An 18,979-nucleotide genomic window follows, 5' to 3' on the forward strand; every position below is an offset into this window, starting at 1 on the left:
TGCTAAACAGGTTGACGAGTATGACTCACTCCTTTAATCTCCCAAGGAGTAGAATTTCTCAAAACAAAAAAAAAAAAAAAAGAAAGAAAGAAATGTTCTACAAATACAAATGTCTGAATGGCTTGTAAAATAACCCCAGCATGTATGAAAAAGAAGGAAACTGGAGGGGGAGTAGAGTTTCAACCAAGAAAATTCCAATGGAGCCAAATACATAACCTAGCTTCCTGTTTCTACCTCACCCCTTACCCGGGGCCCTTTTTCCCTGACATTGGGCAGAAAATGAACTTACTGTAGTAAGTTACGCTACAGTAAGTTCATTCAGATCTTTTATGATTCCACAATGGGTGAAAAAAAAAATCTTCCTGTGTTCAGGAACTGAACTAGCTGATCCTGATGCTACTGAAGCAGTTAGTGGGTAAAGACTTCGGACAGCATACCCTCTATATGAAAAATCCCCAATCCTAAGCAGGCCTGAAAGCTCTTCCCCATAGCTCCTGTTCTGAAGTTCAGGAAAGGTGCTTGTTTAGTGGAGAGTTAACAGAGGTTCTGGACTTGTGGATTTGGGAAAAAGGAGTTTCATGGAAAGGATAGCTTCATCTAGAAGAAAAAATAATTCTAATCATTTCTCTCTCTCTCTCTCTCTCTCTCTCTCTCTCTCTCTCTCTCTCTCTCTCACACACACACACACACACACACACACACACACACCCCTGACCTTTCCTTCTCCAAAATAAAAGAATAGAAAATGTTTAGACAATGGTTTCTAGAAAACATATTTAAATCCTACCACATTTTAGCAAGGTTCACATGTCCTTCCCCAGCACTGGCAAGTCTAAGCAAAAGAATGAGCAATGTAGAAGCTAGACATTGTGAGCTCTCAATGAAAAGTCCCTTTAATAGGTATGACAGCCAGTCTCCAAGATGGTCCCCCATAATCTGTGCCTCCTGATGTTCATTCCCTTGTACATTTTTCTCTCACCCTGTACCAGGGCGTGTCAGTGTGACAAATATAATACAGAATAAATAATCACATGCCCCTTCTGAGACTAGGTTATGAAAGGCATGTAGTACCCATCTGGGACTTTCTGCTCTTGAATAGTTCAGAAAGAAGCCAAGACATGAACAGCCACAGCATGTGATCCAGATGGAGATACTCTAACACCCACAGCCACACAAGTGACTTAGAAGTGAATCTTCAAATCCAGTCCAGTCTTCAGAGATGACAAAGTGTGGCCAATAGCCGGTCGGTAACTAATTGAGAGATCCTGAAGCAGAACCACCCACCTGAATCACTTTCAAATTCCTGACCCTCAGGACCCATGGGGGATGATAAACTGCAGTATCAGCTGCTAAACTTTAATTTGCTCTGTTGCAAGAGAGATAATAGTTGTTAGAGTTGTCACTCCTGGCTTTGTGCATTTAATAAGGATGTAGGAGTCGGGATATTTGCAAAAATTTAATGACTTGACCCTCATGGCTTTTATCCTATTTACTTGTTTTTGCATTTTACTTCCCCTACAAAGCAATCGACCATTCAACTTCTACCCCTACTCAGTGGGTGTTGGTGCTGTCAGGAAGCCACATTGATTGTCACTCTGGGGTTTCTATTATCAGAAGAAACTTTTGCTCTTAGAGATTTGTTCCATAGCTCTTAAAAGAACTTCTCGCCCAGTCTAATCAGATAAAGTCTTTTCCCTTCTATGTGTCTGTTCTAGATATTTGACAGATCTCAGCCCATCTATCGGAAGGAAACAGATTCATCTAGTCATGGAAAATGTCTTTCCATGATGCTGCTTTGACAATCGGAGGACAGCAGTGGCAATTGAGAGGCCTGGTGGGGTCAGGACTCTCTGGACAATGAGAAGACCCACAAGGGGGTAGCAGCAGGTGGCAACAGAAAGGGCTTTCGAGAGCAGTGGGAGGAGCCAGGGACAGGTTGGATGGGAGTCCATGACTTTGGGCCGACAGTCTTGTCTTGAGATCTTCTCTTGATGGGAAACATTCCTGCCGCGGTGGACTTTGTCTCTGAATCACCAAACAACTCACCTTATAACACAGTGAGAACATCAGAAGGAAATGAGACTCGTGGGGCCTGTGATCAGGGTCTTGCTTGTGGAGCACCTTGGTTCTCTGGCTGTCTCAAAGACACTCCTCACCTTCTGACACTGTGAGGTCACGAGAGCCAAAGCTGATCTGTAAGTCCTGCTCTCATTCTTCCCACCTATTTCAAAAACATCAACATTTTCCTTTATGGTGAGGAGTCTCTAAAAACTAGATATCTAGAAGTTTCTATCTGAGGCTGGTGAAAACTTGATGTCCTTCATTTGCTGACTTCTCCTGTTCTGTAAATCTGCCTGACAGATGACCCTGAGATCAAACCCAAATACACTGAAGCATCCCAAGAAAATTTGGACTTAGGAAGAAAAGAGGATGGCAGAAGTGATGATCTCAGATAGTGTAAACACACGCACTTTCAGGAAGCCCATTTAGTCATCCACTTAAAGTTGTTTTGCTTTGAGATCCTCCTCAGTTCTCTTGAAATCAGCTTCCCTGACTGATGACACGTCTTTTTAAAACAACAGTTTATTTGCCAATATGCTTCCTTGATACCTATGTACCACAGACTGTCCAGCAGGTTCTGCCCTTACGCCGGAAGCTCAAGACACTGGAAGAGTTGGGCAACCAAGTCATTGTAAAAATCATGTACTTCTCACAACGTAATGTTCAGTGAAGAAATCTTAAAATGTATAGAAAATCATCATCAATGAAAAATTCTCACATCCTAATAGTCAAGAGATAATTTTCTAACATGCCCACAGAGTGTCTGCCAGTCCTGATTGTGTGTGATAAAATAGTCGTGTGACATATATAAAAATGTAGAGATATAATGCATAGATACACAATTTCAAATGCAAAATTGGTTGGGAACTATGAAAGAAAGTAAGTACCCCGTCACGCTTCTAGAGGGGAAGATTCAATTTTTAAAAACTTACAATGAATTTTTTTTTAATTTAACAGAATAATTCTAAAATTAAATTAAAGATAAAATAAAATAGAAAAATTAGGACTGGGAGTGTAGCTAATCGGTAGAGCACTTGCTGAACATGTGCAAAGCCCTGGGTTTGATCCCCAACACCAAAATAAATAAATAAATAAATAAATAAATAAATAAATAAATAAATAAATAAATAGCAGAAGTGACTTCTAGCTAGTTCCCACCTTCAAAGTTAATAAGGAACACTTAATAAAAAGTCAGGTTTGCTTTTTTTCATGTTATATATATATTTATATTTCCCTTGGTTTATGATAGGGTTATATTCTGAAAATCCATTTCCTAAGTTGAAAATATAAAATTAAAAAATGCATTCGGTCCACCCAACCCATAGTCGTTTACCTTTGTGATAGTGTGATTAACTGGATGCTAGGGCTCACAGCCATTGCTCAACATTATGAGAGATTCTTCAACCCTTCTCCTAATTCTGGGAAAAAATGGCATTTAACCTAATTTAGACAATAAGTCTGCTTATTTTAAAGATGAGAAGAAAGGAAATTATGACATAATGCAGCTATAGGCATGCAATGCTCTTGTCTCCCATAGGGAATTCTTTCTCTGCCAACCTTCTGTAATCATTTAGACCCATTTTACAAATGTTGCTCTTCTGTTCCCTGGTGCAATTTTAAGCCAGATGGACAATTGTCAACCATCTGTATTCCAGGTTGTCCTAGCATACATTGCCAAGTTCAAGGAAGAATACAGATCTTAATTATTCAGTTAGTGCTCAGATGACCCATGCAACATATAAACCACACACTCACTTCTCTTGCACATTTTGTTTATTTTTTGCTCGAGAAACTTTAAAATAGCATGTTTTGAAATCCAAGTCATATGTTAGCTATTAAGAGAAAAAAGAGGGAATAGTGAATAATTCCTCTCTTTATGGGAATAGACATTTAAACAAGTAACAATGATAAAAAAAATGTACCAGAAAGTATCAAAGAGAATATATAGTTCTCATTATTTTAGGATTTCATACACCAATAAAATTTTAGCAATAAAAATATCACTCAGAATCTGAGACCTTCTGAAATAATAATAATAAAAAAATCTTCCTTGCTCCTTCTAGGACCACTCTTCTGCCTTAGACAAATTAAATCCTTAGACAAATCAAAACACATATGAATGCTGCGCAAAGTAGCCAGGAGTCTCATGGCAAGGATGAATTTAATATCCTTATTACATTAGGAGACTTTGTTAGTTAATAAAAAGTTTTTTTAAAAAAAATTAACTCAACCCACATTTTACAAAGGAAAAATTCAAATGACCAAAAAATGCATTCAAATATTCTAATATTATTTTTATAATAAAAATGCATTTTAGATACTATTTTGTGGCATTTTTCATCTACCCAGCTGACAAAAGTCAGAAAGACTTCCAATGCTTGACGTCTGAGTAAATGAGTTAATTTTCCAGGATCTGTAGTGGATGGAAGGGTCAAGTCAGAGAGGAATCCTGTTTTGCTTCACCCAATCCCATCAGTTGAGTGATATCTGCTCAGAGAGCCTTTTACTCTGGGCTTGAAAGGCCAACGGTAAAAATGAAACAGGGAGTTTTGAAAGGCCTTGTCAAAAAGACAACATTGCACTTTCTGAAACTCGGCTAAAGTGCCATCAGATAATCTTCTTGGTAAAATGGATTGTATCAGTTAGATTTTTGTCCAAAATTCTCAGTAAATGACAATTGTGAGAGAACTAAGAAGTACAAACTCTGAACAAAAGGCACTTTAAAGAATATCAGCCTGGTGCGGTGGCACACGCCTGTAATTCCCGCGACTCAGGAGGCTGAGGCAGGAGGATCACGAGTTCAAATTCAGCCTCAGCAACTTAGTGAGGCCCTAAGCAACTCAGCGAGACCCTGTGTCTAATAAAATATATATATCTATAAGGGCTGGGGATATGGCTCGGTGGTTAAGTGTGCCTGGTTTGAATCCCTGGTTGGTAACAAGAAAAAAAAATTATATCTCTTCACCCAACTCCCTCACTTCTCCAATGGTGACGGTGAGGTCTGGTGACAGGATGGCTAACTCATGACACACTCAGAGACAAATTCAGTGGTGAGCAGAGGTCTTCATTTAGTGCAGTGGACTTGACCTTCCACGCTCTTTCCAGGACACAACTATTCTGCCCAGGAGACTTCTAACCCTCCAATATTTAGGAAAATCACTTAAATTCTCCCTGAGTCGTAGATATCTTATCTCTAAAAAGAGTAGATTCACAAGTTTCTGAGTGATATAATTAAGATAATATTTTTTTTTAAAAAAAAACTAGCTTAGTGTCTGGCAAGAGTAGACCCTTAATAACTGTTATTAATAACTTAAAAACCCCTTAATAACTGTTCATTTCCAACTTTAAAGACTTTATCCTAACTGCAGGCTAATGATTCTGGAGCTCAGATTATACTAGTTAAGTTAGTAATTGCTTTTCTTCTCCCATAGACAAAATAAGAACAACGGGAGAGCTGAAGAACGGACAGTTCATGGTAGAAACTTACAGGGTGACTTTAAGGAAGAGGCCACTTCAGCTCTTGCTCGAATAATAGCACAAAGAGATTCTGTACTTTACCTAAATGTAGGATAATTTCTGCTTCTGCAAGCTAAATCTTTGTCCTAATGCTAAAACTATACCAGAATAACATTTTGAACTAAACATTCCTATAGAGAGAGATGTTGTATTGCCTACAAAAGATAGGCCAAGGTTTGGGGCTAGCCTCTCTGTCACAAGCATCAAACACCTATTAGCACAAGTTTGCCAGAAACAGTGCAGAAGTTGGCATCGGCAGTGAGCCAACTTCATCCAAGAGGAGGAGGCCCACAGACAGGAACTGGCAGGGCAGTGAACTAGCAGGAGCCAGGGATTCTAAGTGACCTCAAGAAGGAGATCCATCTACCATTCCCAGAGCGTTTGCCTATTCAAGCTCTGTTACATAAGAAATAAGTTTTTTTTTTGTCTTGACTAAGCCACGCTCTTTGGGGGTCTTTCCTTTCAACACTGACTAATGCAGAAGGCATCGTGTATACAGTGACTAAGGGATGCTAATCCAGGCTAACAACAGGAAGGACCGTGTGCCTGGGAAATGTTTACAGACTCCTCCTCATTTAACTGGTGCAGGCGCCAAGGTAACTAACCACAGAGATGATTAAAAAGGGGAAGCTGAAACTAATTTTGAATTTTTCATTTTTTCTTCTTCTTTGTGACTTCTCCTTCTCCTTCCCAGCTAGCCTTTTGAACTCCTGTTACTTAACAGAGCCTCTTCATGGTGCAGATACTTCGCTTCATGCTTGCTATAAAACCCTGAACAATTCTGTATCTTGTAACATATGACCCTAACTGCAAAGAAGTCTGCTTTCCTCACTGGATTTATCCTGGGCACGTACATCTTGGTCCTAAGATCCGGCTGGAATGCTGCAGGTGTGTGAATAACTGTATGAAACTACATGACTGTAATCACCATCTTCATGTAGCATCTGGGGCTTTTCCAACTTAGTGCATTATGTCGACTTCAAGTGTATTTAGACTTCAAGTATAAACGTGATGAAATGAGAATTATTCACAATTTATTTTTCATATTTCATATGATTTATCAGTAGAATGACCTGGAATTTGTGACAAAAAAAACAAGACAAATCCACAAGATGTATCCATAAGCCACTGTGTCACTTTTCAACATCTATTAAGAATTTTGAAGTAGCCCAGCTTGGTGGTGGATGCCAGTAATCCCAGCAGCTTGGGAGGCTGAGACAGGAGGATCACAGTTTAGAGACCAGACTTAGTAAATTATCCAGGCCCTAAGCAACTTAGAGAGACCCTTAATTAAAATAAAATACGTGAATAAACAGAGAGGGCTGGGAATGGAGCTCAGTGGTAAAGTGCCCCCCAGGTTCAATCCCAGTACCAAAAAAAATTAAAAGAATTTTGAAGTACACAGAATGCAAGATTCCTGTCAAGTCCCTTGACATTTATACCTGGGTAGGAAGACACATGCATATACATGAATCAAGACTCAGAACCACAGTATAATTTTTTTTTATGTTAAGGGATCTGAATATATTTAAAAATTTGCATTAGTAATGCCTAAAAAATTAAAATACATTTTTTAAAAAGAATAATTGATTTAGACTTGTAACTTTAGTGGAATCTTCATTAAGATCTACAAAATTTAAAGTTATGTGTAGCATTGGAATTCCTAAGAGAACTCAACTTTTTAAGAATGAATTCAGCACTTGAAAAGGTTTTAGTCGAAATACTTATGAAGGAACACCAAATACATGAAGTTTATAATGCAGTTTAAAACATTTAAAAATATTTAGTCTACTAAATCGTAAAGGGACAATCTAGTGTTAAAGTTCATTACAATGTGCTAGATTTATAAATGGCAGATATTTTTAAGCTGCTCTTCAATCTGTAATAATCTGGATTTTGAAATTTCTAACTTTGACAAAATTAATATTAATTGTAAGACTAAAATAAACCCACGAATTATCTTTCCTAGCCTTAAAATTCCCCAGGGAAGCACTTAAAATTCATCTGACAGAGCTATCAAGGATATTCACAGGATTTGGCTACCTGCCCCCATATCTCATTACAGAGATAAGCCTAATTCACTAGTATTTACCATGGGGCTGCTCTGCTGTGACACCCCCCCCCCCCAGCTCAGCAAACCCCTGTTCCTTTGAATCAATCAGAACTGCTCTTAGGGAGGAGTATTCGCATTGCGTGCATCATATTTGTGACTGTGCTTTTGTGTTGGGGCCGCACAGATCTACTTTGATCAACACGCTTGCCAGGCCTCACTACATAAGGCTCTTGACCCTTCTACTGATAGGCAGTGCCTCTTCCTCACAGTGCCACATCACACTTCCCATGTAACTACTTTCCACCGAGAGGTTGCACCGGCTTCACCCCAACTCTGTACTGAGAAAGATGCCCGTCCTTTCTCCTCTCTCTCTTGCACTCCTTTCCCTGAGCATCTCCTCCTCCCTCGCCTCCTGGCTCATCTTGAGCATCCTCTCCTTTCCCTCCCTGGCTGCCAACTGCACTACTTGGCTTCCCTTCTTCGAGTTCTGGTCTTAGTCTTTTCAGAGTTCACCAGAAACTGCTGTCACAGCTGTCAATCATATTTTCTTTTCTTTCCCCCATATTTTTACCTGGGGCCTTATAGTTGTACCTAATGGTGGGATTTGCCGTTGCCTATTCACACATGCGCATGATACAAGAATACACTTTGGCCAATAGCATTCCCTGATATCTGCCCTTGCCCTCCCCTGCGATCTCCCTCAGTCCCTTTCCTCCTCTCTAGTGATCTCCCATCTCCAATCATATTTTCTTTTCCAATGAAAACAAAAATATTCTTTCTTACCATGAATTCAGACTCCTGCTACAGATTTAGCTGGATATTTACAAGCTCAGAGAATATGACTGATGGAGCAGAAAATGCCTGATGGGTTAAAGGAGCGGTCCAGAGACCAGACTGAAGAGGGCTTCACAAGGTGAGCTGTGAAGTCAGAGGCAACGGGAAAGCACCAGAAAGGTTCGGTGCTAAAATGCGTCAACTTGGATGTGGTTTCTTGGCTCTATCACTTAGTCATCTTTCTGAGTCTAAATCTGCAAAATAGAGTCAACGATGGTACTTGGAGCACTGCTGGCAGGATTTAGTGAAGTCCTGCGGCACATACGCTCCATAAAATTACACTTACACAGTCATCAGTCATAAAATCACACTTACACAGTCATCATGGCTCCTGTCCCACGGACACAGGCGATCTATAAAGGAACATGTGGAACCAGTCTAGGTGTCCCTGAATAGGAGATTGGATGAAGAAAATGTGATTGATATGCACAATGGAGTTTTACTCAACCATTAAGAATGAAATTATGTTATTTCCTGATACATGGATAGAACTGGAGACTACCGTGCTGAATGAAATAAGCCAGACTCAGAAAGTCGATGTTCTCTCTCCTCTGCAGAATCTAGGGAGAAGCGAGGAATTTTTAAAAAGGGGGTTGCCAGATCTACTTGATCAACACGCTTTCCAGGCCTCACTACATAAAACTCTTGACAGGCAGGGCCTCTCCCTCAAGTTGCCACACATCACACTTCCCAGGAAACTACTTTCCACGGCGGGAAATCTCATGCAAATAAAAGGCAGGACAATGGAGCAGAGGAAGAGGAACTGGCAGGAAAGGAGTCTGGGAAAGGAAAGGAAGAGCAGAATGAAATTCATTTAGGTCATGGGCATGTTATGAACACATCAGGTTGAATTCCACTTTTAGGTATGACCAGAATATACCAATTAAAATAAATCAATTAAAAAAAAAAAAAGAATTTCAGAGAATGTTGTTTTGACTCAGTAGAGAAGCTTGAATGAATGAGGACTCTATGCTCAAAAAAACGCTTATTCACTCATCACTTGTAGAACACATGCTGTTCTTCGTTATGCCTCTCTCTTTCTCCCTCTGCCCCACCACAGCCACTAGAATGTGCCCCTTGGGATTAGCGCATGTCTCTGCTGAAATGCAGCTAGGCACTGCAGACCGAACAGAGTTCCTGAGGTTCACATTGTAGTTTGAGTTTTCCTGTCCAACATCTGGATGAGAGAGCTATCAGCAGGAAGTGGGCTTCCAGAATCGTGTTTCTCAACATGTGATTTCCGTACCAAAGTCTTCAGAGTTGCCTGAGGCTATCTGAAATTCGGAGGTTCCAGGAAAACTTCCACTTCCCAGCTCAGCCTTAAGCCTCTCCAGTGCTTATGTTTTCCAGAAACAAAGGGAAAGCTTGGCCCTGGGAGACTTAAGGCTTGCAAATTGCAATATCATTTTGAAGAAAGCTCGGAAGCTAAACCAACTTCCTCTCTTCCCAAGCTCACAGCCCTCTGCCTATACTGGGCCATTGGGGAGCACTGGCCTCTTTCCCTCTTGGAATGTTGTTACACAGGGTTGGGGGTCCTGAGGTGCTACAAGCACTATAGATTTCTACTTCTAGCAAATGTCGGCTGGCACAGTGACTCGGCATCCTGGGTCCCTGGAGGCAGGTCTCCTGGGGCAGAGCTGAACTAGAAGGAATGCTGACTCTGAGCTAGTTTCCCTGGGCACTCAGCAGGCCTTCAGAAGCTATTCCGTACCCAGCCAGAACAGAACGGGTTGCAGGAATTGGTTTAGAAGAACAAAAGCCAGGAGATTGGTTTAGAAGTGCCCGGAGTGACAATGCTTCCACCTGGACTTCCGGAGCTGGTCTCTGGCAAGGTAGACTCCTGCCTGGCTCCTCGGTGCCGCAGGTGGATGCCAACCTGCCTCTCTGGCCTCCCTCTCTGTGGCCCTTGTCCTAACGCTTGCTCTTCCTAAAGTGGCTCTGCCCGCTTCCTAAGAAGGTTCCTATTCACACCAGCCATCCGTCACCTCTCCTGTCTTCCTGACCAGCCACCGTACCTGTATGGCGATTCTTCACTTCCCCACAGTGCTCTGCCTCTCAGAGTCCCCTGTGCAGCGGCCGCTGCCCTTCTCCCGCTCTGCTGGAGCGCCCACCCACACCTCCACCTGCCTCAGCAGACCAGCTTGCGTCCTATTCTTCCGTGATGATCACATATACCTTTCACTTCACTTTTCTTCACCTCTGTCCATCCTTTCCTTTTTCCCATCCCTCTTCCCCTCTTCTCAGAATCTTCATGCCCCCTGCCATGGTCTCCCTGCCTCTCATCCTCAGGTTCCCTTCATTAGACTCTTACTCCCGGGTCATAAGCATGTCCCAGTCTTCTCCTTGCCACCCCTCCACCGGACTCGAGGCTGGTTTTCCAGCTCCCACTTCTCATTACCCACTTACTGCTTCACCCTGAAATCAGGTCATCCCACCTGCACTGTCTTAAAGTCATTCTCAGTGAAGGTTACTGGTCCCTAGACACAAAATCCAGTGGACTCTTCTTAAAGTCTCCATCCTCCTCAATCTGCCTTTACCACTTTGTCCTTCGGGTTACCTTTCTATCTAGGCTCCCAGGACACTCTATTAGAACAGTCCTGTTACTCAGGACTCTGGTCACAGTAACAGTTCTGAATCACTAGGGCCTCTGTGACCATGGTCCTGTTGTAATGGAGGCCATTTAAAACTAGAAGCCCCCAGTTTTTCTTTTCTCTCCATATGCAGCGCATTGCTGTTAACCTGCTCCCTGGGCTATTTTCCCCAGACCACCTCCTCGTGTGCAGAATGGACGCTGAGTGTCCCTAAAGTCCTGGCTTGGTGCCAGGAGGATGTGACGAAAGATCAGAATACCAGAATTAAGACGTTTCCCTGGCTAGCACAGCCTGGCTGAATATACTTATGTGTATTTTCTGGCTTTTTTAATCTATAAATGGTAACATTTCTGTGGGATGGAGAAGGCAGGTAAATTTGTCTTCCCAGTTTGGGCCCCAAAATTGAATGATTAAATTCACGTTTCCTTTTTATATGGCTTCCTCTTTTTTTTTTTTTTTCTGGTGGGGACAGATCACCAAATCCAGTTGGTGGGAACCCCAGCAACCTCTGGCCTGGGCCCTGGAACCCTGTTACTTAAGACATTGTAACCATAGTAACAGCTCTACCTGGCTCAGGATTCTGTGATCCTAGTGATAGAACTCCTTTACAGGGCTCTGTTACCATAGCAACAGCTACTACAGGGGTGGGGCTGTGGTACTGGCGGGAGCTGCTTCATTACTCCTGTGTGGTACTCTGTGGCAAGCGATAGGCTTCACATTTTACAGGTTCTACTTAACTTTAATCTTCAGGACAACTCAGAGAAAGAGCTTTTGTTTTCCAAATTTAGAGATGGGGAAACTGAGGCTTAGAGAGACAATATAATGAGCCTAAGGGCACACAGCTGAAGTCAGATTTCAACCTCAGGCTTCCTGACATAAGTGCCCAGAACATCAAACAAGGGCACCCACATCGAGTTGCGGTCTCCCTGGCTCTCCTTCTGCCTCACTGACTTCCCAGCTTCCTCTCCACCTCCCTTCCCACAAATCTAGAAGGTTTCTGTGTTTATCAGGGGCACTCTGGCTCTCTACCTCAACACCTGGGTCTCTTCCCCTCGCCTCTCACATTCAACCCAGTGCTGAAGCATGCCGTTCCTAACACAGGTGCACCTGCTTCACAGGTATTCTTATTGTCCATTGCCAGCATCCTATGTGGGCACCCATAACCTGGACCATTCCAGTGACCTCGGCCTTCCTGTATACTCTCGGCTCACCTGATTCAGCTTCCGCAACGTCTGCATTAAAATGAGCTGGGGATCCCCAACTGTAGTCAGGTTCTTTCCCAAGTCGAATAAGCATAAGATATACTGAAGCTGGGCTGGGGCAGTAGCTGAGGGGCGGAGTGCTTGCCTAGCATGTGTGAGGCACTGGGTTCTATCTTTAGCACCATATACAAATACAATAAAAGCATTCTGTCCATCTACAACTACAAAGAATATTTTTAAAAAAATATATATATATACTGATGCTTGCAAACTATTGAAAATAAGCCCCCCCCCCAAATCAACTAATAACAAAGCATTTTCTACTAAACCAGTCTGAGGATCATCACGTTCTTTTCCAGAGGCATGATTTTAACTAATAATTAGAACTATTTTACAACTTTTCAGTTCCCTGAAGAATTTCTCTTATCTATAGGTTTGCTAGTAATAAATTTTATCATATTTCATTTGCATAAAAATATTTTTATTTCACTTTAATTTTTAAAGATAATTTCTTTGAGTATAGAATCATAGATTAATGGGTTGCCATTGGGTTATTTTTTCTTTTTCATTTAGCATTTTAAAGAAGTTGTTCAACTATTTTCTGGTTTAGATCATTTCTAACAAGGTAGTCATTTTTCTTGTCTGTCTTCAGTTGTAGATAATGTATTTTCCACTCTTCCAGCTTAAATTTTCTCTATATCACTGGTTTTCAACACTTTGATTATGTCTTTTTTTTTGTATTTAATCTGTTTGTGATTATTGAGTTTCTTGAAATTATGGGGCTTTTCATCAAATTTGAAATTTTCCCATGAATTTTTATCAACAATTTTTTTATTCCTAAACCTTTTTTTTTCATTCCTTCCAGGACTCAAATTGTATTTGTGTTCAATTACTTAATGTGGCCCCAGCATATATATTTTTTACTCACCACGCCTCTCTGTAGTCTCTTAGTCTCTAGCACCTTGTCTTCAAGTCCACTGATATTTTTTCTATGTAGCTTAATCTGCAGTTAAACCTAGCCAGGGACTTCTTCATTGCAGATGTTGTTTTCTAGTTATACAGTTTTCATTTGCTTCATTTTTGCTTGTCTCCATTTCTCAATCAGATGCCCTGCATGAACTTCTCAAACTTAGATTGCTGTCCTCTCAACTAGCCAGCATACTGCAATTTTGTGTCCCTGTCCTTCACAGTTAAGAAATCACCCCTGGATACTTTCCTTTTTCAAGGTATACAGTGCCTTTTGTCCAAAGCCTGGAAGATTGTTTTTTTCTTTATGTGCACCATCCAATTTTCCAATTGTCTATTGTGACAGGTGTAGTCTGGTATCAGCCACTCTGTGATGGGTGCTGAAGGACTAGTTTTGATTATGGCAGTCACCATCAAAAAACTAATGAATAGAACATTACTGTTTACAGAACAAAATTTAAATTACTTATCCTAAAAGTTTGATCCAATCTACTATATTTCCTACTTCTCCTCTTCTCCAAATATTCTTTATAAAAAATAAATAAGGGTCTGGGGCTCAGTGGTAGAGCATTTGCCTTGCACATGTGAGGCATTGGGTTTGATCCTGAGCACCACATAAAAATAAATAAATAGAGATATTGTGTTCATCTACAACTAACTAAAATAATATTTTAAATAAATAAATAAATAAAAATGTTTCCGATCCATGTATAAGCACCGAAGTGTTTGGTTCAAATCCTATCTGAGTCACATACTAACCATATCGCCTTGGACGAGTGTTTTAGGCAGCTTTTTCGCTGCTGTGACTCAAAGACCCAACCAGAACAATTGCAGGGGAGAAAAAATTTATTTGGGGGGCCTCATAGCTTCAGAGGTCTCAGTCCATAGACAGCAGTTTCCATTCCTTGAGGCTCAAGGTGAGGCAGGACATCATGGCAGAAGAATGTGGTAGGGGGAAGCAGCTCACTCAGCCCAGCTCACCAAATATATACCCCCAAAGCACAGCCCCAATGGCCTGCCTCTTCCAGCCACACCCTACCTGCCTTCGATTACCCCTCAATTCATCCCTATCAGGGAATTAATTCACTGATTGAGTTAAGGCTCTCATAACCCAATCATTTCACCTCTAAACCTTCTTGCATTGTGTTACACGTGAACTTTTAGGGGATACCTCACATTCGAACCATAACAACAATTATTTAATCTCTCTAAGATTTGGTTCTCTAATCTATAAAATAATAACAACTCCTATCTCATAGGTGTTATGAAGAATGAATTAAATACTTGAAGCCCCTGGTACAGTGTCTGTCATAAAAAAGAAACTTCACCACCAGAGGTGGTTATGTACCTATCCTAGGTCCCCAACCAGACAGCAATTTCCCCAAGAACCGACTTACAAGGGTTTCCTCTTTCTCCAAGCTACTAAGTAGAACACAATGTTTAGACCACTGAGATTTGTTTATTCATTTTACAAACAGCAAATGCACTGAGTGTGTCTAATGTGTTTAACTCCATGCGATGCACGGAGAACATGACTGTAAGCAAAAACAGCATGATCTCTGGCCTTGGAGTACTAACTGTCTGGAAATAGACATGAATCAGATATTTACAATAACAAACAACAACAGAGGATCTGCTCTGAGTTGGATTAGTGTCCCCCAAAAGCCTGTGTGTTTAAGTTGTGGTTGCCAGTCTGTGGTGCTCTTGGGAGGTGGTGGCACTTTTAAGAGGTGGGGTCTCTTGGAGGGAGTTAGGTCCTTAGGGACATACCCTCCCGGAGGATTATGGAGGGATGGTCTCCTCCTCTCTTCCTGGCCACCCTGAGCTGAGCAGCTCCTGATCTGATGCTCTGCCTTACCACGGGCCCAAAAGAAAGGAGTCAAGCCACCATGGATTGAAGGCCTCTGAAACCATGAGCCAAAATAAGTTGATTTATTATAAATAAATTATCTTGGGTATTTTTCACAGTAGCAGAAAACGGACACCAGGTAAAGCCTATTTATGATTGTTCCTTCAATCCGTTTTATATATTGTTGCCAGATGAATAGTCCGATCACATGTGCTGCAAGATGAGGGTGGAAGGAACCTGTGGAGTCCACTGAGTCAAAGTAAGAATTTTGATCTTTAGCCTAAGAGCAGTGGGACATGATTTCATAGCTGTCAGCAGGGAGGTTCCTCCGTCAGATTGAAATGTAGGAAGATAGCTGGGATGGGTCACTGTTTCTGTTACTATTGCTGCAGAACATCATCCCAAGACTCGTCAGATTAGAACAACCTTTTGCTTAGGCCAACTAATATTATCTTTGTGGAATTTGGACAGGCCCTCGGGTGAAAGGTCAGCATGAGGAAAGAATATGGATGACTTTGGACTGCTCCATAATGTCTGGCGGCTCTCCCTGGGGAGGATGAATAATGGGGTGACTTGTTGATCAGGGGATGGAATCACCCAAAGGCTTGCTCACTCACTTGTCTTGTCCTTGGCTGACAGAACCAAGAACTGCAAGCTAGAATAACTCCTTGTGGTTTGGCTTCCCAAGAGCATGGAGAGATTAGCATCTCTGGGCTGCCAACATAAGCATTCGATCAGCCAGGAAAGGAAGCACAGCCTAAGGCTGGGGTGTGGCTTGGTGGTCCAGTGCCTGCTTACCAGGCACAAGACCCTGAGTTCAGTTCCCAGAACTGCACAAAAAGAAAGGAAAGGGAAGCAAAGCCTGCCTTAATGATCTCTTGCCAAAGTCAAAGGGCATTACTTTAATGGTCCTTCTTTGGCCTGTGAAGTCCCAAGAGCATCCAGATTCAGGGAAATGGAACCTGGGTCTCGCTACTCAATGGGAAATATCAGAGAACTTGAGTCCAATGTTTGAAATAGCAAAATCAGTCATAAAGTTGTTGCTCTAGAGATGGAGCTGAACGAGGGGAGTTTGAACTAGGGTGATGGTGGCCCAGGTGGAGACAAAGATACCTAAGAAAAAAATCACCAGGACTCTCTGATAAAACTAAAATGAGAAAAAAAGAAGGCATCGCCAGGTTCTCAGTCCACGGAACTGGAATGGATGGTGGAGCTGCTTACCCAGCAATGGACTAGGGCTTGCTTGCTTGCTGTATTTTGTGGGGAGGAGAACTTGAATTTGGTTTCAGAAATGTTGAATCGTGGGTAATTTAAGATCTCAGAATTAAAGAGTCAAGAAAGCAGCTGAATATATGAACTCGAAAAATAGAACTGGGAGTTGTTAGTGTTTAAGTGGTAACTCCAACCCCAGGTGCAGATGGGAGTCAGAGAAGCTTTGTTCAGCTTTAATGGTCATAGTCATGGAGGAGACCGGGAGGTTAGAGGTTCCTGGAGGGGCAATGGAGGAACTAATAGAAAACCAAAGCTGGCTTTCATCTCAACAGCCAAGGAAGAAGAGTTGAAGAAAGGAGAGCGTTAGATAATGGCGCCAAATGCTGGTGAGCGGCTGGATGAGGAGAGGTCTAAGGATCTGGCATAGGGAGGTCGGTCTATCATGAGGTCGTTTCTGTAGAGTTAATGGGTGCCTATGGAAAATAAGGAATGGACGGAGCTTGCTGGAACAGAAGGAGAAAGAGACTCAATGGTCACTACTGACCCCACTCTACCAAATCCAGTGACAGATTGGTTCTCTCCCTTCCCGGTCCCCCTCTCTCACTGGTAATTGCTGATAAGTACACTTTTACCTACTCTGCTTTTACTAAAGAGTGTAACTCTGTTTTTAATAATTTATTTTTTCTGAAAAAACAAATACTTTCCAGGGAGTTTTCCTGTTTGATTTTGCTGCTGCCTCTCGCCACCCGCCATCCACAAGCCAGCATCCCCTGTGACTGTCACAGGGTCGTGTCTACCCTCTGCAGCCACATTCTCTCCTTCACAGGCAGGCTGTCTCCACTCCTCACTTACCTTAGGGCTTCCCCCCTGCCCGGCAGGCACACATGTCCATCCCAGGTGACCCTTCCCCTGTCCACGCCTTTATTTCTGGCTGTTTTGAAGATGGAACACAGAGGAGTTTCTTCCCGAAGTCAGTTGGTTTGCCTGGCGAATGTTAGATGAAATCACTCCTAGACACTCTCCCGCCGTGGCCCTTCTCTATTTCTAGTTCCCTAGGTCTTGAACTCTGAGGTCATCTTCTGTTTATGGGTACCTCCCTGCTTCCTGCACTCCCCACCTCCTGGGCTCTGGTGCCAACCTCCCAACACTACCCTGCCTTTCTAGTCTCCATCTCAGGAGAAGTAACCCGCGTTCAATGTCAGACCCATGTGGTGCTCAGGGTCTCACGCCAGGCTCCTTCACAGCAGGTTCTCTAAGTCATCTTGTAACATGTTGGTGTTTTATAATACCGTAGGCCGATTTAAGTAGAAGGGAAACACTAAAGAAAATTTAAAATGACTTAGGGATTCCAACTTGTCTCCAGCTCTGATCCCTTGGTCGTGGTTCCCTAGAGCACAATGTGGAAAAGAGTTCTGAAACCCAGACTTAGGGTTAGAGTTCCATGATTTGTTGGTGCTATTTATTATAAGTTGAGGAGTAGAGCTAGCAGCCCAAAAAAAGAGCTTAAATGCAGTTCTGGGTAAGAGCATTGGACTGCGTATCAATAGTCCTGGCATTTAATCTCAAAGAAAAGTCTGGACATGCACATTCCAAAATTTCTATGAAATATGATTGCTAATGCATTTTAGGAAGTGGTATGGTTCAACCTAGCAAAGGTTGTTAGTCTATGTCCTTCATATAGCTGTAGTGGGTTTTCAGAGAATACAAAGAGCTCTGAAAAGTTCGCCTGACACAGACATTTGAAACTAAGGATCAGTTGTTACCCACCAATACTTCATCCTCAGGTTGTGACATTTCTCCAGTTTGTGACTTGTGCATTCAAGGACATAAACAGAAAGCATCTGCCCCTTGAGGGATGAGAGAATAGCTCAGCTGTACAGTGCATGCCTGCATTCCATCCTCAGCACCACATAAAAAAGTAAAGGAAGAGAAGAAGGGGGAAAAGGAGTAGAAGAAGGAGGAGGAGCAGCCACCTTGGGAAAATACACCTCTGAAATCCCGAAACTCTCTTAGCAGCACCAAACACTTTTCAGCAGGTGATCATGTTTACCTACAAGGCAGCAGACAGCAGGATTTGAGAATCACAGTTAATTTCACAGAAAGTACTCCCAAGAATTGTAATTTTGCAATATCATTGTGAGTGTTCACAGAGTTACACATATATTATGGACCCAAATTTGTTATAAACACATCCCACCACAAGGGTTTTTGAAAATGTACAGTCAGGGTTAACAATATTCATGTACAAATTTTAATTGTATAGGGATCAATGCAATTGCTTTTGCTGTCAGAACAATAACTACTTCAGAAAAGTATTTTGTGTCCCTGAAAACATAAGGTGACCTCCTGGTTGACCCCTTAGCATTACTGGAATAGTTCACTTATGAAAACTCTTTAACAGACTTCCCAAGTGTTCTTTGAGAACTTTATGGGATACAAATTGTACAGCACATAGCAGGTACCCAAAGGAGATGTACAGAAAACCAAATATGCTTTTTTAAAAAACAAGTTCTGCAATTTACTAAAGATGGAGACGTTCATGTATTATTTTTCTTTAAAGAGAAGACTTAAAGAAGAGATTTTTATCCGGTCAATGTGGTAATAAGAGCCCACATTTAGGGACAACTGCTGTAGGGTGGACACAAGACATGGTCCGTTTCCTTCAAATCAGCTCTAAAGGTAAGTATTGCAGACA

General features: G+C 41.9%; 1 protein-coding gene across 1 annotated transcript in view; it reads right to left on the bottom strand.

Annotated features, from left to right (window-relative positions):
• Nucleotides 1-17,306, bottom strand: part of Il1rl1 (interleukin 1 receptor like 1) — a 51,641-nt gene extending 34,335 nt beyond the window's left edge. Inside the window, exon 1 of the mRNA XM_078028744.1 lies at nt 17,137-17,306. The gene's annotated coding sequence lies outside the window, so the exon portion shown is untranslated. The remainder of the gene's footprint in view (nt 1-17,136) is intronic.
• Between the last annotated feature and the right edge of the window lie 1,673 nt (nt 17,307-18,979).

Source organism: Ictidomys tridecemlineatus, chromosome 12 (genome assembly GCF_052094955.1).
Source record: "Ictidomys tridecemlineatus isolate mIctTri1 chromosome 12, mIctTri1.hap1, whole genome shotgun sequence".
In the NCBI taxonomy this organism is placed as follows: Eukaryota; Metazoa; Chordata; class Mammalia; order Rodentia; family Sciuridae; genus Ictidomys; species Ictidomys tridecemlineatus.